Genomic DNA, 18,844 nt, shown 5'->3' on the forward strand with positions numbered 1-18,844 from the left:
GCGGTGCATGTTCTGTGACTAAGCTGAAGTGCTCAGTGATACAAATTTACGTGTGCAACGATAGAAATGTGGTGGAAATGCATTCAGTGACAAATCTGAAGCGCTCAATTACGCAAGTGCAATGATGTGAATGCGGCGAAAACTACAGACGTTGTCTGCTGGACGAAAATTATGAAAACAAGTAATCCAAACCGACGTTTCATGTAATTCACATCCCAATGCAAATCTGTACCTCAACCATCTTTGTGACGTGCTCACAATTATATATTATTTATATTTTAGGATAATTAATCAGTAAAAAACGCAGCACATGTTGTAATGAAAGCATGAAAGCCGTATGACTATGAATCTTAATGATTCGAAACCGGTAACGGTACCCTTTGAATAAAAGAACTTAAAATAAATTTGTTGCTGGTTGTTGTCTCAACACTATCAACACTCTACACTTTCAAAGAAAAGCGTTCCAAACAAATTTACTAAATTTCAGCTCCGTTTTATTTAGATTTATTTCTCTCAAATATAGGTCGATTTTTGTACATCACCTGCCACTGTTGCTGCAGAAAGTAGATCATTTTCCGCAATCAGTGTTGCCAGTTCAAGCCTTAAAAGTTAACTTCTAATAAAGGAAGCTTTTTTTTTAAAAAAAAAAGGAAAAACGAACGTATAGAAATTCTATCACGCACGTGGCCTAAGAAGACGCCAAAAGTATGAATAAATAATTATTACACTACTTTTCTGCGTTCATTATTACAAATTTCACGAATGTTTTTAACGAAACAATAGCTGTTGCTTCAAGAAAAAAAAACTTTTTATCCTGGTAGTGGTGAAACACTTGAACACATCAACGATCGGAGGACGCGACAATTTGAAATACTCCATTACGGAAAGATTGTAAATCGGTGTCGAGTGAGTAAATTAATCTTGAGTCAGGACGATAGATGAGGACCATGAATAGTATCCCTGACATTGTCGACGTTATATCAGCATAAGGTAGCTCCATCACCTCTTTGTTATGAAACAAAGCAGTTTACAAAGACATGTCTCGCAGGGATTGATCATTGAAGACTTCGTAGCGCTTGAAATATTAATTTAAAACTATTCGTTCTTTATCTCAGGCTCACTTTAGGATCCTGTACTGTATGTATAACTTTAACTGATTTGAGAGAGCTTATGTATGACATCAGCAGAGCATTGTTGTCGAATGAAACCGTGGTCGTCTACGCCAAACAAGACTTCGTTGATCGTCAGTTTAACTCTAGGGTAATCAAACAAACGCTCAGCACAGTCAGAGATTGGTATCGGGCGCAGTCCACCTGCACAAGATGTGACGCAGCTAGAATTACGCCCCACTTTAGTATAAAATTTTTCGTTGCATCTGAAGGGTGCATGACACAGCTGCACACTAAAGCATTCAAGGAATTCGCTGTTTTTTACCAGTTGCTGCGTTAAATGTTTCTCGCGCAGTTCTTGTTACAAAAATTCACTGGACAGTCACTTCCTCTTTCCAGCCCATCACGCTCACATGGTCCCTATCGTAAGGGCGTCGAAAATACGTCAAGGTGCATAATATTCTGTAAACATAGGAGCGGAGAAACCGCTAAAAAGAATCGAGAAACAGATTACGCTTTATATTTTCGAGAAGTGTTCCTCTTAAAGAAAAAATACGCCGCTAGTGACAAAGCAGATTTCAGATAGTCGCCCAGTACTGCCGCAAAATATGGCCCATCTAAGCGCAGCTATACGCTACAGGGCACGCTTTATTTTCCGCCGGGAGGAGACTGCAGTGAGATGAAAACAACCACGCATGATTTCGTACCGCAATGTTTTCCATCGTGTTAAACTTACAACGAACACATAAAATTTATGGTACCGTCATTGGTACGGCCATTTCACACGGAGAGATTCAAGTTCATTACATATTACATACACGTATACAAGGTGTTACAAAAAGGTACGGCCAAACTTTCAGGAAACATTCCTCACACACAAAGAAAGAAAATATGCTATGTGGACATGTGTCCGGAAACGCTTACTTTCCGTGTTAGAGCACATTTTATTGTTTCTCTTCAAATCACATTAATCATGGAATGGAAACACACAGCAACAGAACGTACCACCGTGACTTCAAACACTTTGGTACAGGAAATGTTCAAAATGTCCTCCATTAGCGAGGATACTTGCATCAACCCTCCGTCGCATGGAATCCCTGATGCGCTGATGCAGCCCTGGAGAATGGCGTATTGTATCACAGCAGTCCACGATACGAGCACAAACAGTCTCTACATTTGGTACCGGGATTGCGTAGACAAGAGCTATCAAATGCCCCCATAAATGAAAGTCAAGAGGGTTGAGGTCAGGAGAGCGTGGAGGCCATGGAATTGGTCCGCCTCTACCAATCCATCGGTCACCGAATCTGTTGTTGAGAACCGTACGAACACTTCGGCTCAAATGTGCAGGAGCTCCATCGTGCGTGAACCACATTTTGTGTCGTACTTTTAAAGGCACATGTTCTAGCAGCACAGGTAGAGTATCCCGTATGAAATCATGGCGGTGAATCGAAGAAGTACAGTACATACTGACGAAACTAAATTGAGCTCTAACATGGAAATTAAGCGTTTCCGGACACATGTCCACATAACATCTTTTCTTTATTTGTGTGTGAGGAATGTTTCCTGAAAGTTTGGCCGTACCTTTTTGTAACACCCAGTATACACTACTGACCATTAAAATTGCTACACCACGAAGATGCGAAATTTAACCGACAGGAAGAAGATGCTGTGATATGCAAATCATTAGCTTCTCAGAGCATTCACACAAGATTGGCGTCGGTGGCGACACCTACAACGTGCTGACATGAGGAAAGTGCCCAACCGATTTCTCATACATAAACAGCAGTTGAGCGGCGTTGCCTGGTGAAACGTTGTTGTGATGCCTCGTGTAAGGAGCAGAAATGCGTAACATCACGTTTCCGACTAAGATAAAGGTCGGATTGTGGCCTATCGGGATTGCGGCTTACCGTATCGCGACATTGCTGCTCGCGTTGGTCGAGATCCAATGACTGTTAGCACAATATAGAATCGGTGGGTTCAGGAGGGTAATACGGAACGCCGTGCTGGATCCCAACGGCCTCGTATCAGTAGCAGTCAAGATGACAGGCATCTTATCCGCATGGCTATAACCGGTCGTGCAGCCACGTCTCGATCCCTGAGTCAACAGATGGGGACGTTTGCAAGACAACAACCATCTGCACGAACAGTTCGTCGACGTTTGCAGCAGCATGGACTATCTGCTCGGAGACCATGGCTGCGGTTACCCTTGATGCTGTATCACAGACAGGAGTGCCTGCGGTGGTGTACTCAACGACGAACCTGGTTGCACGAATGGCAAAACGTCATTTTTTCGGATGAATCCAGGTTCTGTTTACAGCATCATGATGGTTGCATCCGTGTTTGACAACATGGCGGTGAACGCACATTGGAAGCGTGTATTCGTCATCGCCATTCTGGCGTATCACCCGGCGTGATGGTATGGGGTGCCATTGGTTACACGTCTCGGTCACCTCTTGTTCGTATTGACGGCGCTTTGAACAGTGGACGTTGCATTTCATATAAGTTACGACCCGTGGCTCTACCCTTCACTCGATCCTTGCGAAACCCTACATTTCAGCAGGATAATGCTCGACCGCATGTTGCAGGTCCTGTACGGGCCTTTCTGGATACAGAAAATGTTCGACTGCTGCCCTGGCCAACACATTCTCCAGATCTCTCACCAATTGAAAACGTCTGGTCAATGGTGGCCGAGCAACAGGCTCGTCACAATACACCAGTCATTACTCTTGATGAACTGTGGTATCGTGTTGAAGCTGCATGGGCAGCTGTACCTGTAAACGCCATCCAAGCTCTGTTTGACTCAATGCCCATGGGTATCAGGGCCGTTATTACGGCCAGAGGTGGTTGTTCTGGGTACTGATTTCTTAGCATCTATGCACCCAAATTGCGTGAAAATGTAATCACACGTCAATTCTAGTATAATATATTTGTCCAGTGAATACCCGTTTCTCATCTGCATTTCTTCTTGGTGTAGCAATTTTAATGTCCAGTAGTGTAGATTTAAGAAATCTCTCTACAGTGCCTTGCGTGCGGTAGGCGGCTTCCGGAGACACAGGTGTTTGACGTCTCTCTGTTGTGCGGCGATTCGTGGCGAGAGCCGATGGACGTGCAGCCCTTTGCGGCGGTACTGCAGCGTGCCGGTTAGGAGAAGGCCGGACGAACGCCTAGCTTTACGATCAAGCTTTCAGAGGAAACACTATCGAACGATGCTCTTGGCTATGTCAAACACGTTCTCGCCCCGCGGTAAAGTCAATACTGTTCTGATAAACATGGAGGTCCGTGAGGGCGAGAGGCTGCCTGCGTGCGTGCGTGTGTGTGTGTGTGTGTGTGTGTGTGTGTGTGTGTGTGTGTGTGTGTGTTTGAGAGAGAGAGAGAGACACGATAAACGGTGACGGACCGAAGCACTTTCAGTGTTCATCGGAACCTGGAACGAATCATTTTCACAGTTGCTTGGTCGCAGAAACACTTTGACGAGGAGAACACGGCAAGTGTCACAACGTGATTTCCCAGAAACTTCGCTCGGTGCAACAGGAATCAAAAAATAAGCGAACGCATGTCTCGGCTTATCCGTTGATACTCTATGGTTTCTGAAATGTTTTTGACGTACCTTCCAAGTACTTGTGTGCTTTTTACCGCGTGATATTATCAGACGAAATGGTGGGTCTGTGGTTAGAGCTCGCCTTCTTAATCTTGCGCCACGTGTTCAAAATCTGACTGTTACTTTTATTTTTGTGTTTTATTTATACAGGGTGTTACAAAAAGGTACGGCCAAACTTTCAGGAAACATTCCTCACACACAAAGAAAGAAAATATGTTATGTGGACATGTGTCAGGAAACGCTTACTTTCCATGTTAGAGCTCAATTTATTATTTCTCTTCAAATCACATTAATCATGGAATGGAAACACACAGCAACACAACGTACCAGCGTGACTTCAAACACTTTGCTACAGGAAATGTTCAAAATGTCCTCCGTTAGCGAGGATACATGCATCCACCCTCCGTCGCATGGAATCCCTGATGCGCTGATGCAGCCCTGGAGAATCGCGTATTGTATCACAGCCGTCCACAATACGAGCACAAAGAGTCTCTACATTTGGTACCGGGGTTGCGTAGACAAGAGCTTTCAAATGCCCCCATAAATGAAAGTCAAGAGGGTTGAGGTCAGGAGAGCGTGGAGGCCATGGAATTGGTCCGCCTCTACCAATCCATCGGTCACCGAATCTGTTGTTGAGAAGCGTACTAACACTTCGACTGAAACGTGCAGGAGGTCCATCGTGCATGAACCACATTTTGTGTCGTACTTGTAAAGGCACATGTTCTAGCAGCACAGTTAGACTATCCCGTATGAAATCATGATAACGTGCTCCATTGAGCGCAGGTGGAAGAACATACTGACGAAACTAAAATGAGCTCTAACATGGAAATTAAGCGTTTCCGGACACTTGTCCACATAACATCTTTTCTTTATTTGTGCGTGAGGAACATTTCCTGAAAGTTTGGCCGTACCTTTTTGTAACACCCTGTATAGAGTGATTCAAAAGTAGCTCTACAAATTTCGTGTGTGTAATGTATAATCGGCAAGTGTTAAATAAAGTTTCGTCTTAAATTAATTTATTTCAGAGTTATGCGGCAGAGTAGGGATCACAAGTGCGACACAAACAACACAAAATTAATTCGTCTCAGAAAGCAGCGACACGAAGGGTCCCGAAATTCAACATAGCTACGTACCGTACATTTACCCCAGGACAAGTTTAAAATGATGTCGATGTCGGCAACGAGAGTGACGTGCTAGACATCTTACGCTCTCAGAATGTTGTAGGCTCCGTTCATCCCATTTTCCACAGTCATTTCCATTTCGTTGCTCTAGTACTGCTACATTCTCAATTGCAACACCATACACGAGCTCTCTGACACGGCTCCAGGGGTTAAGATCCAGAGATCTGATGGGCCAAGCAACTGGTCCCCACGACCTATGCACTTACCAGGATAAGCAACATTGAGAAACCCCCTTGCTTTCCGACTGAAATGTACAGGGCACAGTCGTGCATAAACCATAAGCTGGTTCGTATTGCGAGTGGGACATCATGAAGCAGGCCATCCAATTCATGTTCCACAAACTGTCGATACACTCTGCCAATCAGGCGCTGTGGAATAACATGCGGCCCGAAAAATGAGAAAATTATTTGCAACTGTTTTCAGTTAAATTCTTGTAGTGTATCTTCATTCATAATCAATTGCGCGCGCCAGTTTTCGGAAAGGTGATACGTTATGCGTGGTTTACTGTGAACTTATTGCCAACGCGCGACATCTTCATGAATCTTAACGATGGTTCTGTTGCGAGTGATATTGTTACGAAGAAATGTCACTGTAGCAAACATGCCTCCGAGCGATAGTCGTGGTGTTCGGATACCTGTGTTTCGAACGTTTCTACGTTCGGTATCATCGAAGGCAGTGCACCAAACCTTTCTGAAGAATAAAGATACGATTAAATAGAAGAATTAATACAGAAATTAAATTGCCGCGCTGGGTAGCCGCGCGGTCTAGGGCGTATTGTCACGGCCCGCACGGCTTCCCCCGCCGGAGGTTCGACTCCTCCCTCGGACATGGGTGTGTGTGCTGTCACTAGCGTAAGTTAGTTTAAGTTAGATTAAGTAGTGCGTAAACTTAGGGACCGATGACCTCCGCAGTTTGGTCCCATAAGACCTTACCACTAATTTCCAAATTTTCCAATAAAGAAATTGAAATGACAATGAAATAACAAAATATGATAATTTAGAAAGATAGTAATCTCTCAACATACGATATGCACATATTAAATAAATGTGAGACATCTTTGTGAAATACGTTTGTAATTTTACAATTAATATAATGCCCCTGTATTCCCTAGTCTGATAAGAAACATTCGTGTAGTAACGTTCTACTGATGTGGGTAGATAAATGAAAACAACAAAAATAAAATAAATAAAAACTATTAATCAGGCTTCGAACACGGAGCGCAAAATTAAAAAGCTGCTACGCTAACCACAGCGGCACCATTTCGTTTAAGGATATCAAACGATAAAAGACACCTATACTACCTGAAAACTAACTCGAAAACTTTGTCCGTCGTTTTTCCAGAAACGGTCGAGTATCTACGGATAAACCGAGACACGTGTTCGATTATTTCGACTCCTGTCCCACTGAGCGAAGTTCCTGGGAAATCGGGTGATGGCATTTGCTGTGTTCTCCTAATTGCCGGCCGAAGTGGCCGTGGGGTTAAAGGCGCTGCAGTCTGGAGCCGCAAGACCGCTACGGTCGCAGGTTCGAATCCTGCCTCGGGCATGGATGTTTGTGACGTCCTTAGGTTAGTTAGGTTTAACTAGTTCTAAGTTCTAGGGGACTAATGACCTCAGCAGTTGAGTCCCATAGTGCTCAGAGCCATTTGAACCATTTTTCCCCTAATTAGATTAGGTCAGATTCAATTTTCGTTCCAATTCATCCATGCTGAAGAGATCCTCTGGGATGTGGAACGTCAGAAGAGTACACAATAAATATTTACAGAATAAGAACAGATATGCTAACGTACATTCCACAGATCACAAATGAAACTGCCTTTGCGCATGTGGAATCGTCAAAAAAAAAAAAAAAACAGTCACCTAATATAAAATGTTCAGTACACTTAGCTGCATACGATAATTCTTACGCTATTGTAGCCACGTATCACTAAATAAAAATAAAATAAAAAAATTTTGCAGCACTTATTTAGAATAATTGCAATACTGCACAAAATTACTGCAGATGTCAGATTGTACGCAATATTCATATTATGTGATGTTATTGATAAATACACGCATCAATCGGTTCTGCTAAGAAATTCATCAATGGAGTAGAAGGTGTTGGTCACCAATAAATTTTTTACACAGTAGGATAAATGTCTAAGTCGGCCGCTGTGGACGAGCGGTTCTAGGCGCTTCACTTCGAAACCGCGCTGCTGCTACGGTCGCAGGTTCGAATCCTGCCTCTGGCATGGATGTGTATGATGTCCTTAGATCAGTTAGGTTTAAGTAGTTCTGTCTAGGGGACTGACGACCTCAGATGTTAAGTTCCATAGTGCTCCGAGCCATTCGAACCATAAATGTCTTAACGCCGGTGGTAATTACTTCTGAGTGGAACCATTCCATGGCCTCGCTGTGGCAGGTGTTCGGGTTTCACTTGACTGCCCCTCTTATTTCGCCTGTCTCGTATATCTTGCATAGCAAGTGGAAGAGCTTTGGTTCGATATATTCTCTCAAAGTCTTAACAATGCCGAGAGACTGTCGCCTACTCCACGTGTCTTCTTTCAAGTTGTGTGTCAATTATGTCCCTTGCGAAGAAAGACAGGACATGGCGTACTGGAGCTTTACGTATTAAGCTGTCGAGGAGGTAAACAGGGCCCCGCCAACAGTAACACATAACGTGTAATAGGAAGCGGTTCCTTTAGGCTCTCGGGTTTCTTCCTCCCCGCTGTGGCCGGGGAAGGGCCGTGGTCCCTATCTTATCCCGGAATGCGCGCCTTTGATGTGGGGGGCGGGCGACTACCTGAGGCTTTGTTGGCGCACGGTGGCCGCTTGCAGCCTCTCGGAAGCCAGCCAGCCCTAATAATCACCTTCAAAGGGCCTCCGGCCGCCCTTCAACACGTCACACTACTTCCCAGCAAGTGATAAAGGAGCTTCGCCTCTGACTCCGAAAGGTCGCAACTTCCGACTGAAATTGCGCCTCGGCTCCGACAGTTTTCAAGAAAAGACTTTATCGGAGGTTAAAGTTGAATGTTTGAACTTCAAACTTCACGTATGAAAGCGACAAACAGTAGCAACAACGCAATTAAAGGTGCCTTCAGACTTGTGCGCCTAGTCACCGTACGCCCGTGTTTGCGTCTTTCTCGACACGTATGCATGCGCGTCTTCATTCGCACCTAGACAGAACCACGCACGCGCTTCCAGGGATCAAGATGTCCGATTTGCCAGTAGGGACTGTCGTCGCAGCCTGCATATTACGAGATATAGACGAAGTCACAGGAAAAAGATAAAATGTACTGGGATAATTAATATCTTTTACGTAATGCATGTATTGTCATGGTTATAATTAAAGGGTCAAATTTTACTGATATACGAAGTGTCGTGGACGCTACAAAAAGAATATAACCTTTATTAAGGAGAGATTCTGGTATTTTAAATTGGTGAAGTTTAGAATTATTTTTTTCATACAAGAATTGTTTTTATTAAATTGGGGGTATGTTGTTGTTGTGGTCTTTAGTCCTGAGACTGGTTTGATGCAGCTCTCCATTCTACTCTAACCTGTGCAAGCTTCTTCATCTCCCAGTACCTACTACAACCTACATCCTTCTGAATCTGTTAATTGTACTCTGTGCAAAATTCTATCAGGCGGCTTCCTCTTTCATTTCTTACCCCCAATCCATATTCACCTACTGCGTTTCCTTCTCTCCCTTTTCCTACTACCGAATTCCAGTCACCTATGACTATTAAATTTTCGTCTCCCTTTACTATCTGAATAATTTCTTTCATTTCATCATACATTTCTTCAATTTCTTCGTCATCTGCAGAGCTAGTTGGCATATAAACTTGTACTATTGTAGTAGGTGTGGGCTTCGTGTCTATCTTGGCCACAATGATGCGTTCACTATGCTGTTTGTAGTAGCTTACCCGCACTCCTATTTTTCTATTCTTTATTAAACCTAGCCCTGAATTACCCCTATTTGACTTTGTATTTATAACCCTGTAGTCACCTGACCAGAAGCCTTGTTCCTCCTGCCACCAAACTTCACTAATTCCCACTATATCTAACTTTAACCTATCCATTTCCCTTTTTAAATTTTCTAACCTACCTGCCCAATTAAGGGATCTGACATTCTACGCTCCGATCCGTAGAACGCCAGTTTTCTTTCTCCTGATAACGACGTCCTCTTTAGTAGTCGCCGCCCGGAGATCCAAATGGGAGGCTTTTTTACCTCCGGAATATTTTACCCAAGAGGACGCCATCATCATTTAACCATACAGTAAGGCTGCATGCTCTCAGCTGTTCTCAGTACCAGCACAGCAAGGCCGTTTTGGTTAGTGTTACAAGGCCAGATCAGTCAATCATCCAGACTGTTGCCCCTGCAACTACTGAAAAGGCTGCTGCCCCTCTTCAGGAACCACACGTTTATCTGGCCTCTCAACAGATACCCCTCCGTTGTGGTTGCACCTACGGTACGGCTATCTGTATCGCTGAGGCACGCAAGCCTCCCCACCAACGGCAAGGTCCATGGTTCTTGGGGGTATAAACATCTGTAATACACATACAGTTGTGTATGAAAGTCTACCTCCTTAGCCGAGTGCTCAGTGCGTCTGACTGCCAGGCAGCGGGTCCAGGTTCGATTACCGCCCAGGTTGGAGAGCTTCTCCTTTCGGGGACTGGATGTTGCATTGTCCTCAACTTCATTTCATCATCATCAACACGTAAATCGCTCAACGTGTGATCAACTGAAAAGATTTGCAACTCGACGGCTGAAATTTTCCGCGTGGGGACTCCCTGCCATCAATGCCATGTGATCTCATTTCATGTGTATGAAAAAAAGTTTTCTATCTCATAGCACACTAAAAATGGCAACTGCAACCGATTTCAAAGTATATGCCTCGTGGCACATCCTGGGTTGCGCTCTGCGTTCAGACTTGTGGCTACTTCTGAAACCCACAATAATAGAAAATACCTAAAACTGGAATGAATTTCGGTAGGTATGGGGGTAGGTGGAGAGGGGGGGAATCACGAAGGGATTCTGAAAAACACCTCAAAAATGGCAACTATTTGAAAAATATGCCATGATTTTCTAATTTCAAATATTTAAAACAAATATTTGAAATTCAGATACAAAAAAGTCTCTCGCTAAGACCCCCTAAATCTTTCATTTAAAATAAAAATCAAATGAATCAGTTACGCTGTCGAAGCTCCACAGCGCTTCGCGCGCTGAAAAATGTTGTTTCAAGAAAGTTTAAGTTTAAAGTTTGGAGTAAGAAGAAAAAAGTCGTTTCCGAATTTACGGTTAATCTGCAGTCCCAAGACCATAGAGGCATCCTTTCTCTTCCTCAAACATGCTCTGGTTCTGAATTTGGAGCCCTCTCGACTCTTTAGCAAACTGAGACATTCTTTACCCATTGCTCCGCGGTAGCAATGCGTTTCCTGTTCGTCTCTCTGACGATTCCTGATATGTTCATGGTCTTCAGAACAAATGGATAGCTTTATATGGCCGGCTTGTGTGGCCGTGCGGTTCTAGGCGCTTCGGTCTGGAACCGCGTGACCGCTACGGTCGCAGGTTCGAATCCTGCCTCGGGCATGGATGTGTGTGATGTCCTTAGGTTAGTTAGGTTTAAGTAGTTCTAAGTTCTAGGGGACTGATGACCACAGATGTTAAGTCCTATAGTGCTCAGAGCCATTTGAACCAATTTTTGATACCTTTATATGAATACGCCTGCAGCTATAAATGCTCCTCTTTCAACAGTTTTTGCCCTTCTACGAAGATGTTCTCGGTATCAATTCCCAAATGCACACGTTGAAGCTCTTGCAGTCATTTCATGTATTGGCTCTGGTGCACCTTTTAAGCAGATCTTCATTGGGCAGAAATTTGTAAATCTTTTCTTTAACTAAGTCCTCGTGTTCCTACAGCTGCCCATATTTCGGTCGAAGCACGGTTCCATTCAATACACTGTAACTTCTAAAATACCTTCATAAGCAAAAAATTCTTTCGCAGGCATAATTTGTGTACTTCTGGGATGCAAATTATGTAAAAAAAACATTTTTTTCATCGGTCTCGACCAGAACCTCCCCTCAAGTGGTAAGGCACAGGCATAAGAGACAGGCTCCATACGGCCGGTCGGAAGTAGGGCAAGCGAGCGTAACTCCTAGCACACCCCGGGCGAAAGTAGTATGCTGCTACACTCGTGGCCAATACCAGGGTGACAACATGCTATAAGCAATAGAAGTAGTCACAGACAGCTGACCGAAGCAAAATCAAGGTATTACTGGCATAGGTGAGACGTTTCTAGTCTGTTTAAGAAGGTATGAGAAACTTCGAGAAACATTTTGGTCATTAAAAGGACTTCCATTGGAAGCAGGAGAAAGCAACAGTGTCAGAGGAACTCTGCCAAGACCCTGAAAGAGCAGTATATAAACGGCAGTCGGAGATAGTCTTGTCAGCAACAGATGAGCTAAGTACTGACAAGGGAACCCCCCCATCGCACCCCCCTCAGATTTAGTTATAAGTTGCCACAGTGGATAGACCCTGAAAAACTGAACACAGATCAATCGAGAAAACAGGAAGAAGTTGTGTGGAACTATGAAAAAATAAGCAAAATATACAAACTGATTAGTCCATGTGTAAGATATGCTCCATCAAGGAGAGACAGAACTCAGGAGCGCGGTGGTCCCGTGGTTAGCGTGAGCAGCTATGGAACGGGAGGTCCTTGGTTCAAGGCTTCCTTCGAGCGAAAATTTTAATTTTTTATTTTCAGACAATTATCAAAGTTCAGGCACTCACACATAAATCAACTTCGCTCTCCAAAATTCCAGGGCATGTTCAGATTTGCTTGGACATATGCAGGATTTGGCGGTCTACACACGGAAAAATTTGAAAAAGTTAAAAAGATATGTTTTGACAGAGCACAGGGAAAAGTGTGCGACTGTGAGACTTTTGGATTCATTTGTTGCAGTTTATGTGACAAACCCTGATGTTTTCATCACTTTTTGGGAGTAATTATCACCTCCACAAGAAACCCTAAATCGGGCAACGTAGATGAATCTTTTTACCCATTCGCCAAGTGTACAAGTTAGGTGGGTCGACAACATATTCCTGTCATGTGATGCACATGCCGTCACCAGTGTCGTATAGAATATATCAGACGTGTTTTCCTGTGGAGGAATCGGTTGACCTATGACCTTGCGATCAAAAGTTTTCGGTTCCCATTGGAGAGGCGCGTCCTTTCGTCTACTAATCGCACGGTTTTGCGATGCGGTCGCAAAACACACATACTAAACTTATTACAGTGAACAGAGACGTCAATGAACGAACGGACAGATCACAACTTTGCAAAGAAAAATTTTTCGTTCGAGGGGAGACTTGAACCAAGGACCTCTCGTTCCGTAGCTGCTCACGCTAACCACGTGACCACGGTGTTCCCCAATCGTGTCCCTCCTTGATGGAGTATATCTTGCACATGGACTAATCAGTTTGTATATTTTGCTTATTTTTTTTATAGTTCCACACAACTTCTTCCTGTTTTCTCGATTGATCTGTGTTCAGTTTTTCAAGGCCTATCCACTGTGCCAACTTATAACTAAATCTGAGGGGGGTGCGATGGGGAGGTTCCCTTGTGAGAGAATTTGCGAATGAGTCGCACAGTCGGAGCCACAGTCACCACCAGGGAGCACCTGAGTCATCGCTGAAGTGAGAGTTCGATGATCCTGTACCAAACCATGAGAATGTACACGTTCGAGGGAGGCACTGATTTTCCAATAAGTAACCAGCCACAGATCTTAGACTGAGTTTTCTAACCGTCAGAGTAGAGCAAGCTTTGCTCGGCTTGTCTCTAGATGTAGAAAAGAGCAATAATGTTGATGGTGTTGGGACAGCAACGAGCCACAAATTTATTTTAAGTTCCTTTATTCAGAAGGTACCGTTACGGTTTCGAATCATTACGATTCATCCTCAGACGGCTTCCATGCTTTCATTACAACATGTGCTGCGTTTTTTACTGACTAGTTATCCTAAAATGTAAATAATACAGAACTATAAGCACGCCACATAGATGGTTGAGTTACAGATTTGCATTGGGATGTGACTCACGTGATATGTCGGTTTGGAGTACTTGTTTTCATAGTTTTCGTCCAGCAGACAACGTTTGTAGTTTTCGCCGCATGTAGTTGCACACATGCATAATTGAGCGCTTCAGATTTGTCACTGAATGTGACGTGCTTTTAATTATTTATTACTTATATTTTAGGATAACTAATCAGTAAAAAACGCAGCACATGTTGTAATGAAAGCATGAAAGCCGTCTGAGGATGAATCGTAATGATTCGAAATCGGTAACGGTACCTTTTGAATAAAGTAGTAGTAGTAGAGGGGTTTTGTGGGCGCACGACAACAAGGTCTTCAGCGCCCGTTCAGTATCATAGTGAGACGGGTGTCAAAAAAAAAAAAAAAAAAAAAAAAAAAAAAAAAAAAAAAAAAAAAAAAAAACTCAGAATATTTACATAAAACGGAACATAAAACACGGGAAACAATCATCGGAAAAGATGTGCTCACCCAGACCGAAGCGTGGGATGAAGCAGGGCGTCAGCAGTAAAACATGGACAACACAGGAAGAAAACGAGAGAGGGGGCTAAAACAATGTAGCAGATGGAAGTGGCCGGCTGACCGCAAGGAAAAAAAAGGGAGGTGTCAGCCACTCTGCAATACACTAAAACCCCCAGCCTAAAAGTTTAGGCCAGAGTCCAGACACATCACAAAACTTAAAAACCCTAGACACACACGTCTCATCATTAGCTAAAACACAGGGCAGATCACCATCAACTTGTGCTTCTGCCCTTGCATCACGGTATAAAATGCAGTCTGTTAAAATGTGGCGGACAGAGATGTGCACACCACAAGCATCACAAAACGGAGGAATAAAGGAACTTAAAATAAATTTGTGGGTGGTTGCTGTCTCAACACCATCAACATTTGTCTTCAAGTGACAGCCACGGTCTCCAACCATGTCATCATATGACAAAATCGCAAAGAGTAATAATGTTTTTGTGTGTCAGAATATACAGAGGAACAAGCGGTGCCTTACGCTTGTCACCTGGTGTGTAGTTGTACGAGTCACAACGAGGAATAGCTGGTAATTTTCTGTGTGCAGGAAGGAATGAGCACTGTCTCGCACTCGTTTCTTATCTTGGTTCGAGCTTTTGATGGTATCATCAGAATGAGTGGTCAGCAAAGCGCTCGTCTCTGATAGTAAAAAGTAATAGGGGTAGGTGGGATAAAGTGGCCAGGGCGGCAAAAGCGGCCGTTGCATATTTCTTGCCCTGAATAGTGCTGTTGCCTAAGGACTAGTTCTACAATGCACCATCTCTGTTGTCAGTGAGTTTGACAAAGGAAGTTTGTTCCGTTATATTTTTCTGATTTTCAGTCATGTGACAATGTAATGTAAGCAAGTTAAACTAGTCCTGTTACCTCACTTATATTTAGAGTAATACTTTTTTACCATAGCAATGTTTCGACAAAGTCTTTTGGATTATTAAATGAAACAACAAGTTCACTGTTACCAGCCACCGTTTTATTTATTTCCACGACGCGTTTCGAAGGTTTAAACCTCCATCATCGGGTGGATTTACATTAGTAAGTATTACATTTGTGTGTGTGTTGTGTTACGATTTTTTGGAGGAACTTGTGGCACTGGCTAGTGGAGAAACGAGACACTATTTCAGAATATGGTTTAGTATTACTTTTGACGAAAAATTAAACTGATATCTAATGGTAAACAAATATGGCGTCTGGAATCAGCTGGGTGCAAGGTTCGTGTAGCAGAGGTGAAGACATAATCGCAAAGTGCAAAGAATATACATCATAACAATATTATTACAGAAGAATTGCTTTAAGCATTTGGCGGTGTTTGTTTTGAGGTGTCAAATATATGTGTGTGTACTTCAGGTGGGATATAAATCCAATTCTGACAAGTTAAAACAGCAAACATTCGTACTCGTTTATACAATCAGGTGAAACGTTAAAATGGCTTAAGCTTCATAGTTATTGATATCAATTAGGTGAAATGTTCAATACACAGCTTTATAATGCAGAATTACAGTTGGGAAAGTTGCTTCATAGATTAGAATATGATTCCATAACCAAATAAAACGGTGGCTGGTAACAGTGAACTTGTTGTCTCATTTAATGTCAGTAACAGTCACGGTAAAGCCTAACCTAAAAATGTTCGCATTTAAAGAAAAGTCTTTTGGACTAAAAATGTCGCTCTTGTTGTTTGTTTCTGTTTCATAGTTTCATCTGTGAATACACCGGCATGGTACCCGATTGGAAAAAGTGGCTACATTACTCTTCGGGAAAAGTGGCAAAGTTGTTTACCCTGGTAAAGGTTAATTACTTCCATATACAACCCATAACACTTGTCGATCAGATTTACTTCCAACCACTTTTATATGAAAAGCTATCGCCTGTCGTTCTATCTCCTGAATTCATGAACATTATTTTAAACCGTCTCCGTTATGTTATATATGGCTAATAAAAAAATACAACAGAAAACGATCTGGTCAAGGCGCTTGGACATCAAGATGCCTAGAAAATTTGTCCAAAAATCACAACAAACATGGGATCCTGCTGCGATGTAACTGACCGCATTATACCCATAGGTAGGGAAAAGTGGCCACTTAATGAGCCTTCGGAAAAATGTATATATCTCCTACATATCATTTTCGTTTTCACCTACAAATGTTTGGTGTGATATCTTGTAATACGTATATTCAAAAAGTGTAGGGGTGATCTTTAATACATAGTTTGGTGAAAGTTCAATTTATCCCACACTCCCCTATTCAGGAAGTTGGGGTTGCTAGAATGGTAGAGTGTAATCACTGTTGGGTAAAAAGCCACTTTAAGACATCTCTCTGAGTGGTAAGGACGAATTATTGTAAAATAAAGTATTCTTAAATTGTATTTGGAAGTGTTTGCAGCCTTATTCACTTCCTGCCAACTTCTTCCTGTTCCTACATAGCTTCTGTTTAAGGTCCTAGGAGATGTTCTCATCTCACTCCATTAAAAGGAAATTAGCATATCTCAGCGCACAGTATCACCATCTTGGCTGCGACACGCCGGCCACATCTTCATACCAGCCTGGTGGGACGGAAAAGTGTCAGCGTGATGGAAGAGAAAAAGATGGCAAAGAGGATTATGTTTAAATACCGTACTCGCGATTTCGAAATAACCAGTAAACCCAGAGCCTTAAAAAAAATCGGACACCCACTTATAAAACAACTTCAAACGTCTGACTACTTTGCAAATGAGTTAATGTGATAAATAATTGACTTTAAGGATGTAGGAAAGAAACATTTTAGGAAACGTTTGAAATTATGCTTATAGCTTTTTGGAAGTCGCTAAGAGCTCTTATTCTCAAGTACTGGATGAAAACTGTCCGGGTATTTGAAAAACGTGATTATGCTGCCTCGAGACAAAAACAGTTTCTGACTGTTATACCGTCTTATTGCGTTAAACTTTTACTATTCAAATACGCCTTTTAATGAGTGGATTACGACAGCAGTTTAAAAACTTTTAATAAGGACAACAACTAAGCGAAATATTGCAGATCGAATTTATGTTATCCTGGAAGACCTTAAATAGCCACCTTCAACTGGTACCGGGTTCCGTGTAGCGGTTTAGTACTCATCAATCTTCTTTCCCTCACCCTTCGGCCAGTATCAGCTTGTGAGTGTAGCTCTGCCAGTTTCTGGTTTTTTGATACCTCCATTCCTTCTTGGGGCCAAATAGTTTCCTTAATATCTTTCTCTCGAAGACCCCGTTTCTGTTCGACTGCCCTCCTTAACGTAAGTATTGCAGACTTATATAGAGCTACCGGCGGAATTACGTTCTGCTATGGCTAGATTTTAAAACTTCTCGAAACGACTCTGCTGCACAGAATCCTTGCCTTAACCTCAGTTTTCAATCTAGTCTGATCGCTAAAGATGTGCCTACTCTGTGTGAATTCATCTACTGGCAAAGGGGCACCATCATTAATTGTTCATTTTTTGTGTTACCTGTCTGTCTTATCTCAAATTATATTAAAATTGTTGATAATTCTTCCGGGTTGTATGGCCGTGGTCCATGGAACTCTTCTATCCCTGACGTTTCGTCCAAGGCTACGTTGTACATCTTCGGAGGTGCTCCTGGTTGTGCTGAGTCTTGCCGGCAAGACAGAGCACAACCAGGAATACCTCCGAAGATGTCCAACGCAGCCATGGACGAAACGTCAGGGATGGAAGAGTTTCATGGACCACGGCCATACAACCCGGAAGAATTCTTAGCAGCTGAAACATCCGGTGGTAAAAGTCTTCATTGTGTATTAAAAGTATTGAAAATAATGCGCCTCCTTTTCAAAATGCTCTGACATTCCAGTACTGGACATAACTCTGCTAGGTTTTGATGAAATCCCAGGAAGCTACAGAGGGCAGACAAATACAGGGAAACGCAAAAAACACAACACGTTACCATGCCTAATACGGCGCAGAAAACTTGCTGACATTCAAAACAGCTTGCAGTCGTCTCGGAATGACGACTGTTGAGATGTGTACGAGCGGGTAGACGTGCAGCTGTTCAGAAAGCGACCGCCCAGATGAACCAATGAGCCACCAACAATGTCTCCTCTACGACTGTTCAGCAAGCGTCGCTGTGTTTGCTTTCAGACTTTTTACTCCGTACATGCCAACGGCGCCGGCCGAAGTGGCCGAGCGGTTCTAGGCGCTACAGTCTGGAACCGCGCGACCGCTACGGTCGCAGGTTCGAATCCTCCTCGGGTATGGATGTGTGTGATGTCCTTAGGTTAGTTAGGTTTAAGTAGTTCTAAGTTCTAGGGGACTGATGACCTCAGAAGTTAAGTCCCATAGTGCTCAGAGCCATTTGAACCATGCCAACGGTGATCTGTCCGACGAAGAAAACATGATTCATTTCGAAAGGCCTCCTG

At 43.0% G+C, this 18,844-nt stretch overlaps 1 protein-coding gene across 1 annotated transcript in view; it reads right to left on the bottom strand.

Moving 5' to 3' along the window:
• LOC124619330 (low-density lipoprotein receptor-related protein 1) overlaps nucleotides 1–18,844 on the bottom strand; it is a 756,280-nt gene that overhangs the window by 511,456 nt on the left and 225,980 nt on the right. The gene's annotated exons all lie outside the window — the stretch shown is intronic.

This window comes from Schistocerca americana, chromosome 6, assembly GCF_021461395.2.
Source record: "Schistocerca americana isolate TAMUIC-IGC-003095 chromosome 6, iqSchAmer2.1, whole genome shotgun sequence".
NCBI lineage: Eukaryota > Metazoa > Arthropoda > Insecta > Orthoptera > Acrididae > Schistocerca > Schistocerca americana.